Source organism: Geotrypetes seraphini, chromosome 1 (assembly GCF_902459505.1).
Source record: "Geotrypetes seraphini chromosome 1, aGeoSer1.1, whole genome shotgun sequence".
NCBI lineage: Eukaryota > Metazoa > Chordata > Amphibia > Gymnophiona > Dermophiidae > Geotrypetes > Geotrypetes seraphini.
The window spans coordinates 33,824,364-33,844,965 of record NC_047084.1 but is presented as its reverse complement, the minus strand read 5'-3'; the positions used below and the strand labels follow the sequence as shown (position 1 = coordinate 33,844,965).

The following is a 20,602-nucleotide window of genomic DNA, read 5'->3' as shown; positions in this document are numbered from 1 at the left end:
TATTTGCAAAGTGATACGATAGCTTTCAGAAATCAACTGATACTAACATGGGAAAATAATCCATTGTCCCAAAGTGTGAAAAAGCCACTGTGTTCAGGCTTTTCTTTATAAATTAACTGTTACAGTACTTTACCGCTGGTGATCCTGTTTGGTGTTTATCCAGCTCTTCCTTCTTTGTGCCATCTTTGTTGGTGTTTTCTTCTATCTTGGACACACTAAGCATGTGGCAGAGCAATGTAACATATAGATAGTAACATAGTAGATGACGGCAGATAAAGACCCAAATGGTCCATCCAGTCTGCCCAACCACAGGTCTTTGTAGCCTTCTTTTCAATTTGACCCAGGGTTCATCTTTCCAAATTTTTGTACATCAAATTGTCCTAATTCCATATACTTGCAACTTGGGTTGAGAGGGGGGAGACCTAGTTCAACTGTGTCATTCTCGGGGCCTCTGGTTTATTCAGGAGAGAAATCTGCTCATGCACCCTCTAGAGCAGTGTTTTTCAACCTTTTTTGGGCAAAGGCACACTTGTTTCATGAAAAAAATCATGAGGCACACCATCATTAGAAAATGTTAAAAAATTTAACTCTGTGCCTATATTGACTATATATAAAGTAATTCTCTTGAATAGGAATCAAATAAACACAAAGAAAGTATTTTATAATTACTTTATTATGAAATATTAAGTAAACAGAATAGTGAAAAATTATAAAATACTTTATTCAGTGCGAAACCTGGGCCTGTTTGGCTGAACACAAAGCTGATATTCTGGCTGGAATCGAAGAAAGACACACACGTAGCTCTTCGTCAACAGCTCTCAGTCTCTCTCTGTATTTGGTTTTTATAGCATACAAAAATAGACAAATATACCCTCCATCCTTTTTATTAAACCACAATAGCAGTTTTTAGCGCAGGGAGCTGCGCTGAATGCCTAGCGCTGCTCTTGACGCTCATAGGCTCCTTGCGCTAAAAACCACTATTGTGGTTTAGTAAAAGGTGACCATATTGTAAAATATAGACAGCAGATATAAATTCAGAACTGTGCATAGTAAGTGAAGGGAAGTTTTCATCTCTGGGAATTTACCCAGTTAACTATTAAGTTATTTGGGCAAATTCCTTTGAAAACTGTGGTAATACTGCCTCCACTTTGCTAAATTTAAAATAAAATCATTTTTCCTACCTTGTCTGGTGATTTCTGGTTGCACTTTCTTCTTCTGACTGTGCATCCAATCTTTCTTCCCTTCTATCAGCCTGTATGCTTTCTCTCCTCCACACCTCATTCCCTCCCCCAACTTTTTCTTCCTCTCTCCCTGACCTTTCTTTCTTTTTTTCTGTTTCTCTTCTTTCCTTCTGTTTCCCTGCCTGCCCCCTTTCTTTCTTTCTCCCTGCTGTTCCCCAAGCCACTGCCACTGCCGCTGCCATCGGGGAACAGGACCCACCAATGGATAACAGGCCCCAAAGCCGACGCCGACGCATGCTCTCCCTGACGTCAATTCTGCAATCGGAGAGGAAGTTCCGCCCAGCCAGGCAGCGATTGGCTGGCCCGAACTTCCTTTCCGACTGCAGAATTGACGTCGGGGAGAAGAAGACTTATTGGCTCGATAGATTAGATCGCCAAGACAAAGTGAGTCCTGGGTGATCGATTCACTTTGCCTTGGCGAGCTACTGGCGCCCCTGTCAGCTCCGGGCCCCTGAATGCAGGACTGGTAGTACTGCCCTGATGGCGGCCCTGCGGCACACCAGGCAACATCTCGCGGCACACTAGTGTGCTGCGGAACAGCGGTTGAAAAACACTGCTCTAGAGTTCTAAGCATTTCTGAAAAATCTAAAGGCTTTCAGGAGTTAGATGCTTGTACAAAAAGAAGTGGTTTTGTTCTCATGGACAAAAAAGGAGAAACAAGTTTCACCTTCCTGTATTGGGAAATCATCAAAGTGTGGATGTGGGACATTTCTTGTGGGATCACAGAGCCACATACAGTACCTAGCAAGTAAAGACCATAGCCTTGAGTATGACAAATTTGAATCTGAGTGTCCTAGCTAAGATTGTGGAAATACATTAGTTGTCAAGTTGATGCTGAACTTGGTTCAGTTATATTTTTCAATTGAACCTCCTCTTGTGATCTTCTAAGTGTTATAGGATCTGGAAAATAAGTTTTGACAGTGGTTGTCATTTCAGAGATCCAGAATTTCTGGCCCTAATAACTTAACTGCTTTATGCTAGGTTTCATCATAAAAGAATACATAGCAGAGTAATATTCTATTTGCCTAAGGGCAGGGGTTCTTTAAAAAAAAAAAAAATTATTGAAAAATTGAAAATAAACAAAATATAGAACTTACACAGAAGTCCAGTACAAACTACAAACCAAACTGTTGTAACATAACTCTTTGTGACAAGGCCAACAGAATGCAATAATTAAAACTGTACCAGAAGCTCACCCACCCCCACTACCCTCCCCCCACCTCCTGGTCCTGGATACTAAACTAAGATGGTGTACAAAAATAGAAAGATAACAGAAAGAAAAATGTTTAAAAACCGAGAAACCAGAAAAGAAAAGAAAAAGAAAATATTCAGAAAGTATTCAACCCTCCTTCTGTGCCTTCCAATCAATATACAGCTTCCACCGATGCAGGAACATACCCAAATGATGACGTTTCATTGCAGTTAATTTGGATATACGAAATATATAATCAAATTTATTGATTACTTGTATTTTGGAAGGTATCATTTCCTGACACCATACAGCAGCTAATGCTAAGCGTGCCGCCGTAACCATGGTTGCAATAATACAAGAAAATTTAGAAGGAACCCCCGGGGGAGTCAAATTCAAAAGTGCACACCCCAAATCTTTAACCATTAGCACTCCACAGATATCAGATAAAATAGAAAACACCATATCCCAAAAGGGACCCACCTTTGGACAAGCCCACCAAATATGGTCAAATGTGCCTAGATCCCCACATCGACGCCAACACTCATCTGGGATAGAAGATTAATCTTATGAAGTCTTTCAGGAGTATAATACCATCAATACAAAATTTTATACCCATTTTCCACCATATTACTTGCAATAGATGGCTTAAGGAGAGAACGCAGTGTAAATTTCCACTGCTCCGCTATTAAAATGCAGCCCAATAACGTCTCCCAATAAGCAAAATATTGCACTGGGGGTTTATCATGCATAAGGAGCAGCCCATATAGTCTAGAAATATAGCCCCTCCCACTAGAGGTCTCCCACACCTTATCCCAAGCAGTGGAATCTAAAAGAAGATTAGGCAAAGCCTTTCTCCTAAGAAAATCCACCACCTGATTATAGTGTAATAAATCCGCCCCCTGCAATCCATATTCCTCCTGCATTTGTGAGGTCGGGACCAAGGCCCCTTCCACCACAAACTGTCCCAAAGTAACCAACCCCCCTGCTTCCAAGACCTTAAAACGAAAATCAGAGTGGCCGGGCAAAAACCCCTCAGACACCCGCACAGGGGTTTGGGAAAAATACACCCGTCCGAAAACAATTTTTCCCAAAATAACATCCAACACACGCAAAATAACCCCCAGTACCGGAGTAGCCCTCCTAACAATAGCTCTAAGCCTACCCAAGTCATACCAAGGGACATAACGCAATGGTATGTCACCCAAAAGCCAAGCATCCATTTGTACCCACGTCTTATGTGACTCCTGTTGCCATGCCAACAGATAACGCAACTGCGCTGCAATATAATAATAATAAAAATTGGGAACCGCCATCCCTCCCCTGTCCCGTGGTTGAAACATTTTACGGCTAACTCACGGAGGCCTTTGTCTCCAAATATAGGAAAATACGATGCAATTGCTCAAAAAAAGCCCTAGGCAGGAAAATCGGCAAAGCTGTAAACAAATAAAGAAAACGAGGCAACACCATCATTTTGATCACATTTACCCTATCTAACCAAGAAACAGAAAGTCTCTCCCACCTCTCCAAATCCTCCCTCACCTGGTGTAATAAGCAGGAATAATTAGCATCATATAGAGAAGTCAAATCCACCGTAAGATGTATACCCAAATACTTCAACGTATGAGATGACCAACGAAAGGGAAAACGCTGTTGCAAATCCAAACATTCCTGCCCCTAATCGTAAAATTAAGAATCTCTGATTTAGCCATATTAACCCGAAGCCCAGAGACCCGCCCATACTCAGCTAAAGCTGCCACAATCCCCTGTAGGGACTCCTCCGGATTCCGAAGCGTGAGAAGTATATCATCGGTAAAAAGGAATATCTTCTGTTCCCGACCTCCACTAGGAATACCCGCAATATGAGGACACTCTCTCACCCTCTGCGCAAATGGATCCTTAGCCAATGCAAAGAGGAGGGGAGACAGCACACCCCTGGCGAGTACCTCTAGCAAGCTCAAATTCCACACAATAAGCACCATTCACCTTAAGGGATGCCAGAAGTTTAACATTCAAAGATTTAATCCACTCCAAAAAGTGACACGATATTCCCATAGTAGATAGCGTCTGAAACAAAAAGGACCATGAGACCCTATCAAAGGCCTTCTCTGCATCAATCCCTAAAATCAAAGCAGGAGCATTCCGAGCCTGGGCAGAATGAATAATATGAAACACCCTGCGGAGATTATCAAAAGTCTGTTGACCCCGAATAAAGCCCGCCTGATCATCCTGTACCAATACTCCCCAAATAGCGTTGCAAACGACGAGCCAACACTCCCGTAAAAATTTTATAATCCGTTCCAAGTAGAGATATAGGACGATAGGAGGTAACATCAGTGGGGTCCTTACCAGGTTTTAACAACAATGTTACCCCAGCTAACTTCCAAGACCAAGGCAATTCTTCTCCCCCTGCAAACTATTAAAGAATTCCGTAAGAGGCTTGAAGGGAGCTAAAACATTTATAAAATTTATTGGAGAAACCATCCAAACCCGGCGCTTTTCCCAAAGGTAAAGCCTTAATAGATAGCAACGTTTCCTCTTCCTCAGTAGGCTGAGATAACCAATAAGCCTCTTCCAGAGATAATTTAGGAAGGGTCACTTGAGCTAGATAATCCACAACTGCCTGTTCCGATACTAAATCCTCCTCCTTATAGAACTCTGAGTAATATTAAGTAAAAATATCACCAATAGCTCCTGATAATCTATATAACTCGCCATCAGAACCCTTCAACTGAAGAACAAAATTTTGCTGATACTGCTTACGAAGCTTATGTGCCAGAAGACGCCCTGCTTTATTGCCCGATTCGAAATAATTTTGCTTCAAAAGTTCAAGACGTTGTGAAATATCATGCAACTCCAACTCCTGAATATCACCCTTCACTTTCCGAATCTGACTTAGTACCTCTACACTCCCCCTCTCCTGCTTATGTTGAGCCTCCAACTCCCGCAACCGTGTCCGGAGGTTCCTCTCCTGTTGATATCTCTCCTTCTTACAAAAAGCCCCCAAGGATATAATCCTTCCCCTCATTACACATTTTAATCCCTCCCAGAACATTACCGGAGAAATCCCTTCTGCAAGGTTATACTGAATATATTCTTTAAGATTTTACATCAGTTGAGAAACATTACCAACAAAACCCTCATTCATACACCAAAATTGCTTGCCATGACTCTCCTCCCTACGCAATAAAGAAAACCACACTGGAGAATGATCAGACTACACCCTTAATGCCATCTCCACCTCATCTACCTGCAATAACACCTCCGCCGAGACCCCCCCAAATCTATCCGTGAGTAAGAATGATGTACCTCAGAAAAATAAGAATAATCCTGAACACCAGGATTACTATGGCTCCAAGGATCTGTCAACCCCCATTGATCAAAGAATTCCACAAGTTTTTTCCTATCCTGATGACCATAACTAACCCCACCTGCTGAATTATCCAAAGATGGGTCCCAAGATAAAGTGGAATCACCCCCCACCACCACATGGCCCTCAACATAATCCTGCATCACCTGCCCCAACTCGACAAAAAAGCAACCCAGTTCCTTATTAGGGGCATAAATATTAATACAAGTAAATAATTCCTGATTAATGCTAACTTTCACAATTACATATCGCCCGTTTATCCCTAACAACCCCATGTACTTCAGGAGCTAAGTATCTCGCTATAAAAATTCCCACCCCATTTTTTCTCCCTGCTTACAGTATTTGAGGCCAAATACATATGCGGGTACTTTATGGTGAAGATAATGTTCGTGCATCGGTCTGAAATGACTCTCCTGTATAAAGCCAATTCCCATCCTTAAGCATTCTGCTTCCTTAAATAACAACTGACGCTTCCAGGGAACATTCAGTCCCCTCACATTAAATGTCATCCATCGCACCATATCAGAATACAGAAAAAAACCAAGCAATAGTCCCACACAGAGATCCCCAAGAGAACAAACTTATACTGCAAAAACACCACTGAAATCCAACCAACCCACAACCCTCTTCCAGAACCTCAAAAACCCCAACCCCCACCTCTCCCTCCCACCCCTCTAACCCCCCAACCCAACCCCTCCCCCCAAAACCCACCACATTAAAGAACTTCCAGCTTACCACCTCCCCCCTCATCCAGCCCAACATCCAAGGACCCCTCCATTCATACCAATCTAAACACAAAGTCCCCCTACCACACACAACTCCCCCATTCTCCTTAGTCCAACTAACCCAACCTCTCTCCACCTCTCACCCCAAGCCCGAGTAAACCAACCCACAGATTAATCTACAGAACCCCAGCCCCACTAAATAGCACTACCAACAGACTTGCCCTACCACACACAGGGAACCCCGTATAGTCCAAAATACATCAAGTAGTAGGAGTCGCTGTAGCTGCATCAGAATGGTGTTGAAGACACTGACCACTCTTCTCCCCTCTCCGCCATCTGGACTGACTCAATACCCACTCCTCTGTGGTTGGGCAACAGTTGGGGGAAGCTCCACATACGACCATATCTGTGCTTGTTGCAAAAGTAACTTAGCCTCCTCAGGTGTCGCCCCTTATGAACTTGATTCTGCAGAGGAAATGTTAGTCCAAATGGATACATCCATTTATAGCGAATCTGATGAGCCATCAAGCACTTACTGATATCCTGAAACTCCCGCTGCTTTCGTAGAGTGAGGGCAGACGTATCAGCATACAACTCAACTTTTGCGCCTTCCACTCAATATGGCCCAATTGCCTTGCTGCCGCAAGTACCTTTTCTTTTAAAGGAAAACAATGAAAGCAAGCAATAAGATCTCGCGGGCGATTCAGAAATGTCCCCCCAACTGCCCGATGAACCCTCTCAAACTCCATATGAGGGACAACAACAGTGGGATCAGCGGTGTGCAAAGATTTTTCACAAATTGCACGCATAATGTCCTCCAATGGTTGCAAACTGGCTTGCTCCGGGATTCCACGAGCCCATAAATTGTTACGGCTGGCCCTATTTTCTATGTCCTCAATCTTTAACAAAAGCTCTTTGTACTTTTCCTCGATTCCCTTGCATCGCTGTTGTAGATGTAGAATATCACCATCATGATCAATAACACGCTCCTCAAATTCGTTCAATTTCTGGCCCATATCCACCACAGTCTTCACAATGCAACCACATCAATATGCAGTTCCTTCTGCATCGCCAACATAGTATTTTTAAGGTCAGCAAACCAACCTTGAAGCTCCAGACGAGACACGGGCGCTTCCACCATATGGGCCCCTTTGCCGATTGCGAACTTAACTTGCTGTGCTCACTCGAGCGCTCGCTGCAATGCCACGACGAGCAGGCCGCATCCCCTGGTGCCATAGCTTGAAAAGCAAAAGTGCGCAAATCAGTCTGCAATTTTTTCGACGCCGCAGTCATACCAAAGCCCAGTGATAGAATTGGGACCACAATCACCACCTAGAAAGGTCCTCCAAACGCTAAATATAAGCGAATAAATGCTGGGTGAAGTGGAGATCGTCTCTTACACTGCCATCACCTGGATGACATCACCGGAAGTCCTCAGGGCAGGGGTTCTTTATCCAGTCCTTTGGATACACCAAACCGGTCAGGTTTCCAGGATATCCACAGTGAATATGCATAAGAGAGGCTTGCATACAGGGGTGGATGCAAATCTATCTCATGCAGATTAATAGTAGATATTCTTAAAGCTTAATTGACTGGGTATGTCCCAAGGACTGGATTGAGAATCCCTATCCTAAGGTTATACATATCATATTTCCATCTTAGTCCATCCTTAAAACATTTTACCTTGGCCACATCTTCCCAAAAGGAAACATGGCATTTCTTTTCCTGGGTTTCAGGAGAGCTTTTGCCTTCTGTGTTGGACCAGCAAAAGCCTATAGAATGTGCTCTCAAATGTTTGGATCTTTTGATATGGGACATGTTCTGACAAAAGGTGTTTTAGACATCAGATTGCATTTCCTTCTGCTATATCCAGTATGTCTAACCTTAGAGGAGTATATCAAGGAACATAATGTTTAGGTCCTTCATTTATCTTATGTGTGCTTCCTTCAACAAGATTTGAAAGGCTGTGACAATGGAGTTCATTTCATATGTGGATTATTCCATGTCAAGTGGACCAATTTTGAAAATCATCCATGCTTAGAACATAAGAACATAAGAAATGCCAGCACCGGATCAGACCATGGGTCCATCTAGTCCGGCGATCTGCACACGCGGAGGCCCAGCCAGGTCTACCTTGGTGATTACCTTAGTTACTCAATGTGTTTTTCAAGAAGATATGCATCCAACTTGCCCTTAAATCCTGGAATGGTGGTTTCCTCCACAACCTCTTCCGGGAGAGCGTTCCAGGCATTCACCAATCACTGTGTGAAGCAGAACTTTCTGACATTTGTCCTGGCCCTGTCTCCCCACAGCTTCAGTCCATGACCTCTTGTCCGAGTCACCTTCGACAATGTGAATAAAGGTGTTTCCTGTTCTATTTTGTCGAATCCTTTCAGTATTTTAAAAGTCTCGATCAGATCTCCTCGCAGTCTCCTCTTCTCGAGGGTGAAAAGTCCCAGTTTTCTGAGGCGATCTTTGTGGCTCAAGTTTTCCATACCTTTTATTAGCTTCGTCGCTCGCCTCTGCATCCTCTCCAGTAGTATTATATCCTTCTTTCGATAGGGAGACCAATGTTGGACACAGTATTCCAAGTGTGGTCTCACCATCGCTCTGTATAACGGCATTTATTGCATCCTCAGATCTACTCATGATACCCTTCTTTATCATGCCCAACATCCTGTTTGCTTTTTTTGCTGCCACTGCGCATTGAGCCAACGGCTTCAGGGTCCTGTCTATCATTACCCCCAGGTCCCTTTCTTGTTCGCTTTTGCCCAAAGTTGCATCAAATAAGGTATACTGGTGCTCCTTGTTTTTCCTGCCCAGGTGCATCACTTTGCATTTTTCTACTTTAAACTTCATTTGCCACTTCTCTGCCCATTTCTCCAGTTGTCTCAAATCTTTCTGGAGTTCCTCGCAGTCCGTTTGTGACCTGATTGCCCGACTCAGGGTCTTAAACTAAATCATACTATTTTTTTAAACTGGATCTCTAATTGGTTCAAGACTTAAAGGCTGCTGAATGGAGGTTACCTTCAAAGTGCCATGCTCTGCATAACAAAAAACAGCCACTTTGTCCAGGTGCTGCAGCCCAACAAAACCTATCAGGGGACTGAAATTTTTTTTTGGAATAGTACAACCCCTGTTACTAAGTTCCTGTGCAAATTTGGAACCTAACATGAGCTTGCCTTCCTTTTTATGGGTCAGCAAACTATGTGAAAAATGTTACAATAAGAAATTTAAGGTCTACTTTGACTCCTTATTGCTCCTGACCTATACTTTAATTTAGGCCATAATTGCCCAGTAGTTGTGGTCCATGACGTACTTCTAGGATTTGTCCTTGGAGGCTTTGCAGCCAACTGGAAGTAAAGATATAATCTCAAATATGCCCGATGTAAAGTTCATCAATTTCAAACCTGTAAATACCCAAAGTGATTAGAACCATATAGTAGAGAAACCAGAACTGGGGACAAACCCCTAAATGCGACCCCCTTGGCTAATCACAGCACTTAATTGGTATTACTTCTAAGACTGCTATATTTTGATGTTGTGTATCTTAAATGTGCAAAAAAAACCCAATATTCTTCGGTTCTTCTAATTATATCTTAAGTCATAAACCACTGTGGTAAAAAATCTTGTAGATACTCCACCGGGTTCTGATGCGTTTCGTCGGGATGACTGCTTCAGAGAACCCACTCTCTTTTGAAATTAACCAAGAAGTCAACTCTTCACCTTCCATTCTTCACTCTTCACTTCCTGTGAAGAGTGGAAGATGAAGAGTTGACCTCTTGGTTAATTTCATAGGTAGAGGGAAGGAACTACAATTTATGATAGGAAAGCAAAGGGAAGGATAATGCAAAAGGACTAAAATAAATACAAGGTCTATTAGGCCCAGCTGGAGTGTTAAATGGTTAGTAAATGTTTGAGAGGCTGTTATCTATGAAAAGGCATCAGCAAAGTAACAGGTATTCTCAGTTTACCAGTCACATAGATCTTTCTGCCTTCATTAGGAATTTTTTTCACCCTAGTCGCAGCTGTTAATGAAACTAAAAGTTGGTGCAGTAGCCTGGGAATTCCCACTTATGCACAATAAAATGCTTCTAGGTGAATCTATCTATTTGGAGCTGGTCATGTGACCCACTTAATGTGACTAGTGAAATGTCTTCAGTGAATACCTATTAAAGGTAAGCACCCATACTTTGTTTTGCTCCAGACAAGATAATAAGTACTCAGAAACAGGTTATTTCTAGCCAGACCATTTGTGTTTTCATATTACCATTCTTTTATAGTTTCTTTAAAGAGTGGGACTTTAAAAATACTGCTAGGAACAACATTGTCAACAGAATACAAGCACATTTTGCAATAAGTATGATGCCTTTTTTTTTAACAAACAAGTTTCAATAGATAGCGTTGTAAAGCTTTTACAGTACTTGAAAAAAATAATCACACTTATACTAAGTGTTAAGGTAGTAAGAATAATGTTCAAAGGTACTTCTACAGTTAAAGCATGCATTATACTTTTAAATGACTTATTTATAAAATTCCTGCCTAGGCTGTATGCACAAGTTTATCCACTGTTTGAAGAGGCATTCTTAATGGCAGGTTTGGGAAGGGGTTTGCATTTAACAAGTATACTTTTGAATTCCAAGCAAATGTGCATAATTTAGCCCAAAAACCTTTCACAACTAGTAGGTACTCTATAATTATAAGTACATAGTTTTTCTGGAATAATTTTCAAATCCATAGTAGATACATTAGCCTAGGACAAGCAGGCAGCATTTCTCACATATAGGTGACATCATCCACGGAGCCCGGTACGCACAGTGCAAAAGTGCACTGGCCCTTTAAGAGCTTAAAAGCTTTCAGACTGCCCACACTGAGCATGCGCAAGTGCCTTCCTGCCCGATGAAGGCTCACGGTACCTCAGTTCTTCATTTTCCACAGAGTGAAGAAGTGTTTTTTAGTGCTGCATTGCCTTCCCTCAGCATGTTCAATTGTGAGATTTAATTTCACATATACTTTTACTTTGGATTTTTTTTCTTCCTTCTTCAATCTTTGTGAGTAAAAAAAAAAAAAAAAAGACTTTTCTTATTTCGTTGTACCTCATTCCTCTTGAAGCCTGGGTTCTCGATTTTATGTTTGTCGTTTTTTTTTTCTTTTCTCTATAAAAATTGAAATTGACTTTGCTGCTCAAATTTTCTCATTCATGTCTAAGACACCGAGCGGGTTTAAGAAGTGCTGTCGGTGTCAGTGGCATATTTCTATCACTGACCTGCACAGCTGGTGTATCCAGTGTTTGGGGCCTGAACATCAAGTGGATTCCTGCATTTGTTGTTCTACTCTTCAGAAGTACCTCCTGAAGGGCTCTCTTTCACCAAATTCATTAGGCAGTTGGGTAAGGAGCTTCCTGTAAAACTAGAAGCAGACATTGAACCCAGAGCTGAATTGCTGGAGGTGTTAGATTTTAATGAACCTCCCAAGGAGCTTTTAAAATTACAGCTTCATAATCTTTTGAAAGTCTCTCTTCTGAAAAATTGGGAGACTCCACTGTCAGTTACTAGTAGCCACTGTCAGTTACTAGTAGCTCCTAGAAAATTAGACTCCCTCTAAAGGATTATTTAGGGTTTGATAAACCACAACTCCAACATTAGTCATTGTTGTTGGAATCTACCCATAAGAAGTCATCTAGCTCCAGAGTCTATGCCACAGCCCCTCCAGGTTATGAAGGCAGAACTATGGACAAATTTGGCCATCACCTATATCAAAATTTCATGTTATCCAACAGAGTATTGAATTACAGTTTCTTCATGGTTTTTTATTTCAAACAGTTAATTAAAAAGGTAATAGTATTTGAGCAATACATTCCACCTGCAACAGTATTTGAGCAATATATTCCACCTGCAACAGTATTTGAGCAATACATTCCATTCTTCCTGAGTTCAAACATACCACTCGTGATCTGCTACAAACCAGAAAATATATGGCTCGTACTGTTTTTGACACATTTGAGCTTTCATCCAGAGCTTCTACCATACCCATAGCTATGAGAAGACTTGCCTGGCTATGGGTCTCCAATATGGATATAAATCTGCAAGACCACTTGGCCAACATACTATGTGTGGGAGAGGAGCTCTTTGGAGAGAAAGTCGAATCTGCCACACAGAAACTTACCCAACATGAGCAGAGTTGTAATACCCTTAACAAGATCAAGAAGTCTCAATCAGCTAAGCCGGCTCAGAAATTGTCTTTATACACTTATAAGAGATGGTTTTCTGCCTCTTCTTCAGCCAAACCACCACCTCAGAAGAGACAGATAGCAAAAATCTCAGAACCAGCTCTGTCTTTTTGACCTGCTTCTAGAGAACATAGTCTATGTAACACCTTTACAGCCTCTTCCTCTTCCCATTGGAGGTCATCTTCAAGCATTTTACCCACAATGGACTCTCATTAACAATGATATGTGGATTTTAAAAGTCATACAGGAGGGTTACTCATCATTTCAAATCCATTCCTCCAAACCACCCTGCAAGAGAGTCCTCTCTTACATCTCAACAGATGTCCTTTCTTCTTCAGGAAATAGATGCTTTTTTCCAACTCGGCGCTATAGAGGAAGTTCCTTTTACACAGAAAAATCAAGGGTTATACTCCAGGTATTTTCTAATTCCAAAGAAGATGGGTGGAATAAGTCTATCCTCGACCTCCAAAATCTCAACAAATATCTAATCAAGGAAAAAAGTTTTGCATGTTATCCCTGGCAACATTATATCCCTTTCTATATCAAAACAAATGGCTAAGCTCTCTAGACATCAAAGAGGTTTATACAAACATTTCCATTCATTCAGATCACAGAAAATTTCTCCGCGTCTGAATAGCTCATCAGCATTACCAATACAAGGTTCTCCCTTTTGGCCTAGCGTACTCCAAGAGTATTCACAAAATGTCTAGTGGTTGTAGCAGCAACACTCTAGATTTATGGTCTTCAAGTGTTTCCCTATCTAGATGATTGGCTAATAAAAGTCTCATCAGGCAGTGGGCTTGGCAACCAAATTGACTATAGATTTTCTTCAGCAGCTTGTATTCGAAGTCAACTTTCCAAAGTCTCAACTACAAACCTCACAACGTCTCCAATTTATAGGCGCCATACTAGACACCAATCAATTAAAAGCCTATCTTTCTCAACAGAGACAAGACAATATAATTCATCTTTGCAATCAAGTCTCCACTCTGCAAACACTGCCAGCCAGAAAGATGATGAGAATCATAGGCCACATGGCATCCACAGTCCATGTTACCCCATTCATTCGCCTACATCTCAGGATGCTTCAATGGTCTCTGGCGTCTCAGTGGTCTCAAGCCTTCAATCCTTTATCCAAGAAGATCAATGTCACTTCACCACTTCAAAAATCTCTTCAGTGGTGGATGAATCCGGTCAATCTTTCCTGGGGTCTTCTCTTTCAGGTTCCTACACATCAAAAAGTTCTCACCACAGATGCATCCATGTATGCTTGAGGGCTCACCTAGATAGCCTCAAGATGTAAGGTTATTAGAATTTGCAAGAAAAATCATTGCACATCAACCTTCTAGACTTAAAAGCCATTTGAAATGCTCTCATCACTTTTCAAAATACTCTTCAACCACGCTGTCCTAATTTGAATGGACAGCTAAGTCACAATATATTACATCAATAAACAGGGTGGTATGGGCTCTCTCCTTCTTTGTCAAGAAGCCCAATGCATCTGAAATTGGGCGATTCCTCGCAACATATTTCTAAAAGCTATGTATGTACAAGGGAAACAGAATATCCTGTCTGACAAACTTGGCATATTCCTTCGGCCACACAAATGGACCCTCAACTTCAGAGTATTCCATCACATTTTCCAGTTATGGGGAACTCCACAGATAGACCTGTTTGCTCAATCGCAAGCTGCATCTGTTCTTCCTCTCAATCGCAAGCTGCCTTTGTTCTGCTCCAGGCAATACTCTCCGCAACGTCTCAAGGCAGATGCATTCCATCTGGATTTGATGAACAAATTCCTATATGCATTTCCATCAGTCCCTCTTATTCTGAAAACCTTGGTCAAACTCAAGAGAAAATCAGCCACCATGATCCTCATATCTCCTCGGTGGCCCAGACAACCTTGGTTCTCCCTTCTATTTCATCTGACTGTCAAGGATCCGATTCCACTACAGATCTTTCCATCTCTACTCACACAGAGTCACGGTTCTATGTTACATCCCAATCTGCAGTCTCTACACTTGATGGCTTGGTACCTTTTGATGTAACTTAAACAGATTTTCATCTCTCTAATCCTGTTCAAGCCATTACTGCTGCTTCCAGAAAACCATCTACCTAGCAATGCTATCAACAGAAGTGGACATGTTTTACTTTCTGGTGTTCTCTTTATCACCAAGAACTTTCTTCTTCTTCACTTACTTCATTTCTGGATTACTTTCTCCATCTTTCCACTTCTGGCCTCAAAACCACTTCAGTCATGGTCCATCTCAATGCTATTAGTGCTTTCCATGCTCCAGCTAACAATAAACCTCTGGCCACTCATCCTCCAGTTTCCAGGTTTATGAAAGGATTTTTTAACTCCAAACCTCTGCTGAAACCACCTCCAGTTATCTGGGATCTTAATGTAACATAACATAACAATCAGCTTATATACCGCAGGACTGTGAAGTTCTATGTGGTTTACAAAAGGTAGGATGTATAATTAGTGAGCATGGGTATTGGACGCAAGCGCACTCATAAAGCTGCAGTTACCAATTATGCTGCTAGCTTTCACTCAAGGTGTGGAAAATAACAAAAACATGAAAAATGACGCTAACGCAAGGTTCACCAAAATATTTAATTTTATTGTTTCTATTTTTCTATCATGGCCATCAAAAGGCTAGTTGCGTTAGCGGGAGGTCGTTATAGTTGCCAAAATGCTGGCCTTCTGATAACGAACTCAACTCGAAACTTCGAAGCTCCCCATTATATATCTTTGGCTCAGTGTGACATCATTGGCTGTCAGCCAATCAAATACAGAGGTGGTCTTTAAAGTTAGACAAAGAACTCTACATGTTTAAAAGTTTCAGAAATTACATTTGTTTTGTTTACATTCATTTCTGAATATACATTAACATTTTATAACATATCCAATATTCCTTTGATCCTTTTCACAAAGGTATATTAAGAGAAATCCGTATTTGTTAAAAAGGTGCTGAGAAATTCTGAGCCTCAGAGAAAAAGGAGAAGGCAGTCAAGGCAATCAAGGAGAAGGAGGGGCTGTTCCCCCTCTCCCTAAGCTGACAGCTTCAAATTTCACCTACTCACACAGAAGCCTTTCTAACTTAACCATTTCCAGATGTGTTCAGGATTTTTTCTTAGTGTTCTTTTTTTTATAAACCATTGCATTTTTAAATATAAATTCTTTCATCCATCCATACCATACATTCAGGGGCCCCAAACATTCATAACTTCATAGCTCGGTCATTCATATTTAATGCATGTTATATCTTAGTTTGGGATACGTAATCTAATATACTTTTCTAACCAGCCTAAGGCACATCTGGTATCAATTAGAACCACGATGCTAGAACGGGAAAACCTGAACAAAGGCAGGGAAAAAAGTTGAACACAAAATGGAGTTCAGCCAAACAGATACAGAAAGACGGAGAACAAAATGGAGTCCATGTATATCCTGATTTCCTCTATGATCTAGCTTAATAGCAAAGTACATAAAAAGAATATTATTATGCTTTCCCTTAAGATTAATCTGTAGTGTGTTTTTCTAGCCTTGGCTACATCTATATTCAGATTTTTATTCACCAATTTTTCGTACGCTTCTATTGGGCGTGGCCTTATCTAACACATATGCTTGTATCTATAGAGTTACCCAGAATCATACGAAAAGCAGGCGCTTAATACTGCACTATCATGTCCTGATGTCCATTCCATTACCGTCCCATAGACATCACCCCCTACTGGCCACGAGCCACTACTGCTCATCAGATGGAGAAATTAGTTACAAAATATATTAGTTACCCAATATACTGTATGTAATTAATTACCCAAATATATTTTATATTGAGGAATATCTTCAACGTGATGTCTAAATCCAATCTTGGACTTTTTGGCCATTTTCAAACCAGATAAACATCTATCTTTTTTGATGGTTGTAGTTGTCCGGGTCTCACCACATCTGGGTAGGTAGAACCGATATTTCAGCCATCATGCTGTGGCTTTCTTCAGGGTATGTTTCAAGTTTCTTTATTTTTTATATACTGTCTATCAAAACAAATGTCTAGACGGTGTACAATATAAAAAGATTGTAAGGGACAATTAAAATAGGTAAATAAAAGCAATATTTTATCAAATATTAAAAATGCTAGACAAATTCAGATTAACGTACATGAGATGGAAGGAAAGTAGGGAAGGGAAAGGTTGTTTATAATATGAGATCTGCAGTCTGTTTTTATATATAGTGGGTCCTATAAACTGAATGGCTGGGGTTTGAGATGATTGAAGTAGGGAAGTCCGTTGGTAATGAATTTGAATTTTGGCAGGAAAGTTTGTTTTGGAGCTGAAGGGAGAGAGAGGTGCTGGATCTGGTCTATGGACTATTGTTTTGCATTGACAGCATCTGTTCTTTGCTGCCCCTCAAAAGCTGCTGTTGTAGGCAACCACCTAGTCTTGACAAATGGTTAAGCTGACACAGTATTTAGGCTGACAGTAAACTGGAACTTGCTATCAGATGTAAATATTGAATTCAATCACAGCCCAGTTTCTACAGCAAAATAATAAAATAGCCTTAAACACCTGTTCTTATATTTATTTCATCTTGCTTCTAAAAATAAACCTAGTATAACAAGGGTTTTTATTCATAGGTATTTGTAATTGTAAATGTAGGTGTTTATTTTCTAGCTCTTTTATTAGGGGTTCTTTGAGAGTATTAAAATAAAACTGTGGTTTATTAGTGTTTCCATTACTCTATTGCTTGGTACCTTTTTTGGTGGAATCAAGTGGAGGAGTAGTCTAGTGGCAACTAGCAAACCCCAGTTTGAATTCTGCTTCTGCTCCTTGGGCAAATCATTTAAACCTCCATTACCTCAGGTATAATATTAGATTAAAAGTTCTTGCCAAGTTGATGAAACCACCCTTTGAGCCACTAGCGTCTATTCGTCTCACGTTCCTCACTTGGAAAGTAGTTTTCTTGATCGCTGTCACTTTTGCATTGGTTTCTGGCCCACCATATACAGTATTTCACCATGACAAAGTGGTTTTCTGCACTTATCCTAAATTCCTTCCAAAAGTTGTTACAGAATTTAATCTGAATCAATCCATTGTGCTTCCAGTCTTCTTTCCAAAGCCTCATTCTCATCCTGGAGAAGCAGCTCTTCTTACATTGGGCTGTAAGCTTGCCTTAGTGTACTGCCTGTAAAGGACTAAACCTCACAGGACTTCACCTCAACTGTTCATTTCATTTGACCTCAACAAACTAGGTCGACCAGTCACTAAGAGAACTATTTCCATATGGCTAGCGGCTTGTATTTCCTTTGGCTATGCTCAGGCTGTGTTGCACCTCGAGGGACATAGAAACATAGAAGATGACGGCAGAAAAGGGCCATAGCCCATCAAGTCTGCCCACTCCATTAACCCTCCCCTAACAACTCCTAAGGGGTCGCTCACAGGTGGTATCACCTCTATACTGCCCTCGTAAAGATCCGACGTGGGCATCCCATTTATTCTTAAAATCTTGTATGCTGCTGGCCGCGATCACCTGCTCTGGGAGTTTGTTCCAATGGTCTACCACTCTTTCTGTGAAGAAGTACTTCCTGGTATCCCCATGAAATTTCCCGCCCCTGATTCTCAGCAGATGTCCTCTTGTGGCTGACGGACCCTTGAAAGAGAAAATGTTGTCTTCCACCTCTATGCGGCCAGTGACGTACTTAAATGTCTCAATCATGTCTCCCCTCTCCCTACGCTCTTCGAGAGAGTATAGCCGCAATCTGTGCAGCTTGTCCTCGTATGAGAAATCCTTAAGCCCCAAGATCATCCTAGTGGCCATGCGCTGAACCGACTCAACTCTCAGTACATCCTTATGGTAGTGTGGCCTCCAGAATTGCACACAGTATTCCAGATGAGGTCTCACCATGGTTCTGTACAATGGCATTATGACCTCCGGCTTCCGGCTAACAAAGCTTCTACGGATACAACCCAGCATTTGTCTAGCCTTGGATGTAGCCTTTTCCACTTGGATGGCTGTTTTCATGTCTTTACTAATGACCACCCCTAAGTCCCGCTCTGCTGCCGTCCTAGCCAAGGTCTCGCCGTTCAGTGTGTATGTTCTGCACGGATTATTGTTGCCAAGGTGCATGATCTTGCATTTTTTCGCATTGAAGCCCAGCTGCCAGGTCGTGGACCAATGTACCAGTAAAAGCAGGTCTTGCTTCATGCTGTCAGACAAATCATTTTTACTTACAGTGTTACATAGTTTGGCATCGTCGGCAAACAATGCTATCTTACCTTGAAGCCCCTGGGTCAGGACTTCTATGAATATATTGAAAAGGATCGGTCCCAGGACCGAACCCTGCGGCACTCCACTGGACACCCTCGACGTTTTGGAGAGGGCACCGTTAACCAACACTCTCTGAAGTCTACCACTTAGCCAGTCAGTGACCCATTGAGTTAGTGTTGCACCTAATCCCATCGATTTCATTTGGTTCAATAATCTACGGTGGGGGACGCTGTCGAAAGCTTGTTAGGGCAAACAAAGTTCAAGTGATGCAGCCTCAGTGACTTTCTTGTGATCCACTCCCATTGATGAAATTTGCAAAGCAGCCACTTGGTCCTCAATCCATACTTTCACATCTCACTATTGTCTAGAATCCTATTCCAGATGAGATGGTTGTTTTGGCCAAGAAGTGTCACAGAATTTATTCTCTTCCTAATGGCCAACTCTCCCTCCATCCCTTTGCAGTAAGCTAGGGAGTCCCACATGTGAGAATATGCTGCCTGCTTGTCCTAGGATAAAGCACAGTTACTTAACTGTAACAGGTGTTATCCGGGAACAGTAGGCAGATATTCTCACATCCCACTACCTCCCCTGGTTGGCTTCTTAGGTTGCTTATGGAACTGAGGTACTGTGAGCCCTCATCAGGCGGGAAGGCACTTGTGCATGCACGGTGCAAACAGTCTGAAAGCTTTTAAGCTCTTACAGTGCTGGTGCACTTTTGCACTGTTCGTACTGGGCTCCGTGGATGACATCACCCACATGCGAGCATATCTGCCTGCTATCTCCAGATAACACCTGTTACGGTAAGTAACTGTGCTTTTTCAGAGAAAAATATGCACATTCTCTTTACCTATTTCAGAAGTTTCCAAACCTAGTCCTGGAGGCATCATAGCCATTCAGGTTTTCAAGATACCCACAATGACTATTCATGAGAGAGATTTGCATGCAGTGAAGGCATTGCATTTAGATCTCTCTCATACATATTCATTATGGATATCTTGAAAACCTTACTGGCTGTGGTGCCTCCAGGATTAGGATCTGTGTATTCAATTATTTATTTGTTTGTTGGTATTTGTTAATCACTTATGAAGAGATTTATCCAAGGCTGTATATAAGAAGTATAACTTGACATGAAATTTTACAGTTCTGTTAACAGCAGTAAAATGGCCAAATATTTATTTATTTATTCGATTTTTTAGCCCGTCCTCCCAAAAGAGCCCAGAACGGGTTACAAAGAATATATTGGTGCATTAAAATTATAAGTAAGATAGGTACTTAGAAATTCCCTTACTGTCCCGAAGGCTCACAATCTAACTAAAGTACCAGGAAAAATGACAATTAGAAGAGTAATAAAGAAAGAAAATAGAGATAGAGGAGAAAAATAAGAAAATAAACATACTAATAAGATTACAATGATCTAAAGGAATTTGAAAGGTTAAAAAGAGGAGATAAGAATAGATGCAGAGGGAGAACCGTTGAAGCAATAGAATTCTGGGGAAATTTAAATGAAATTTGAATGATAAAATATAACCATAAATGAGATATGCTTGAACCCAGTAATAAGCATAACATATTACACT

The 20,602-nt window shown here is 41.3% G+C and overlaps 1 protein-coding gene across 3 annotated transcripts in view; it reads left to right on the top strand.

The window, feature by feature from the left end:
* HOMER1 (homer scaffold protein 1) overlaps positions 1-20,602 on the top strand; it is a 246,911-nt gene that overhangs the window by 86,327 nt on the left and 139,982 nt on the right. The window lies entirely within an intron of this gene.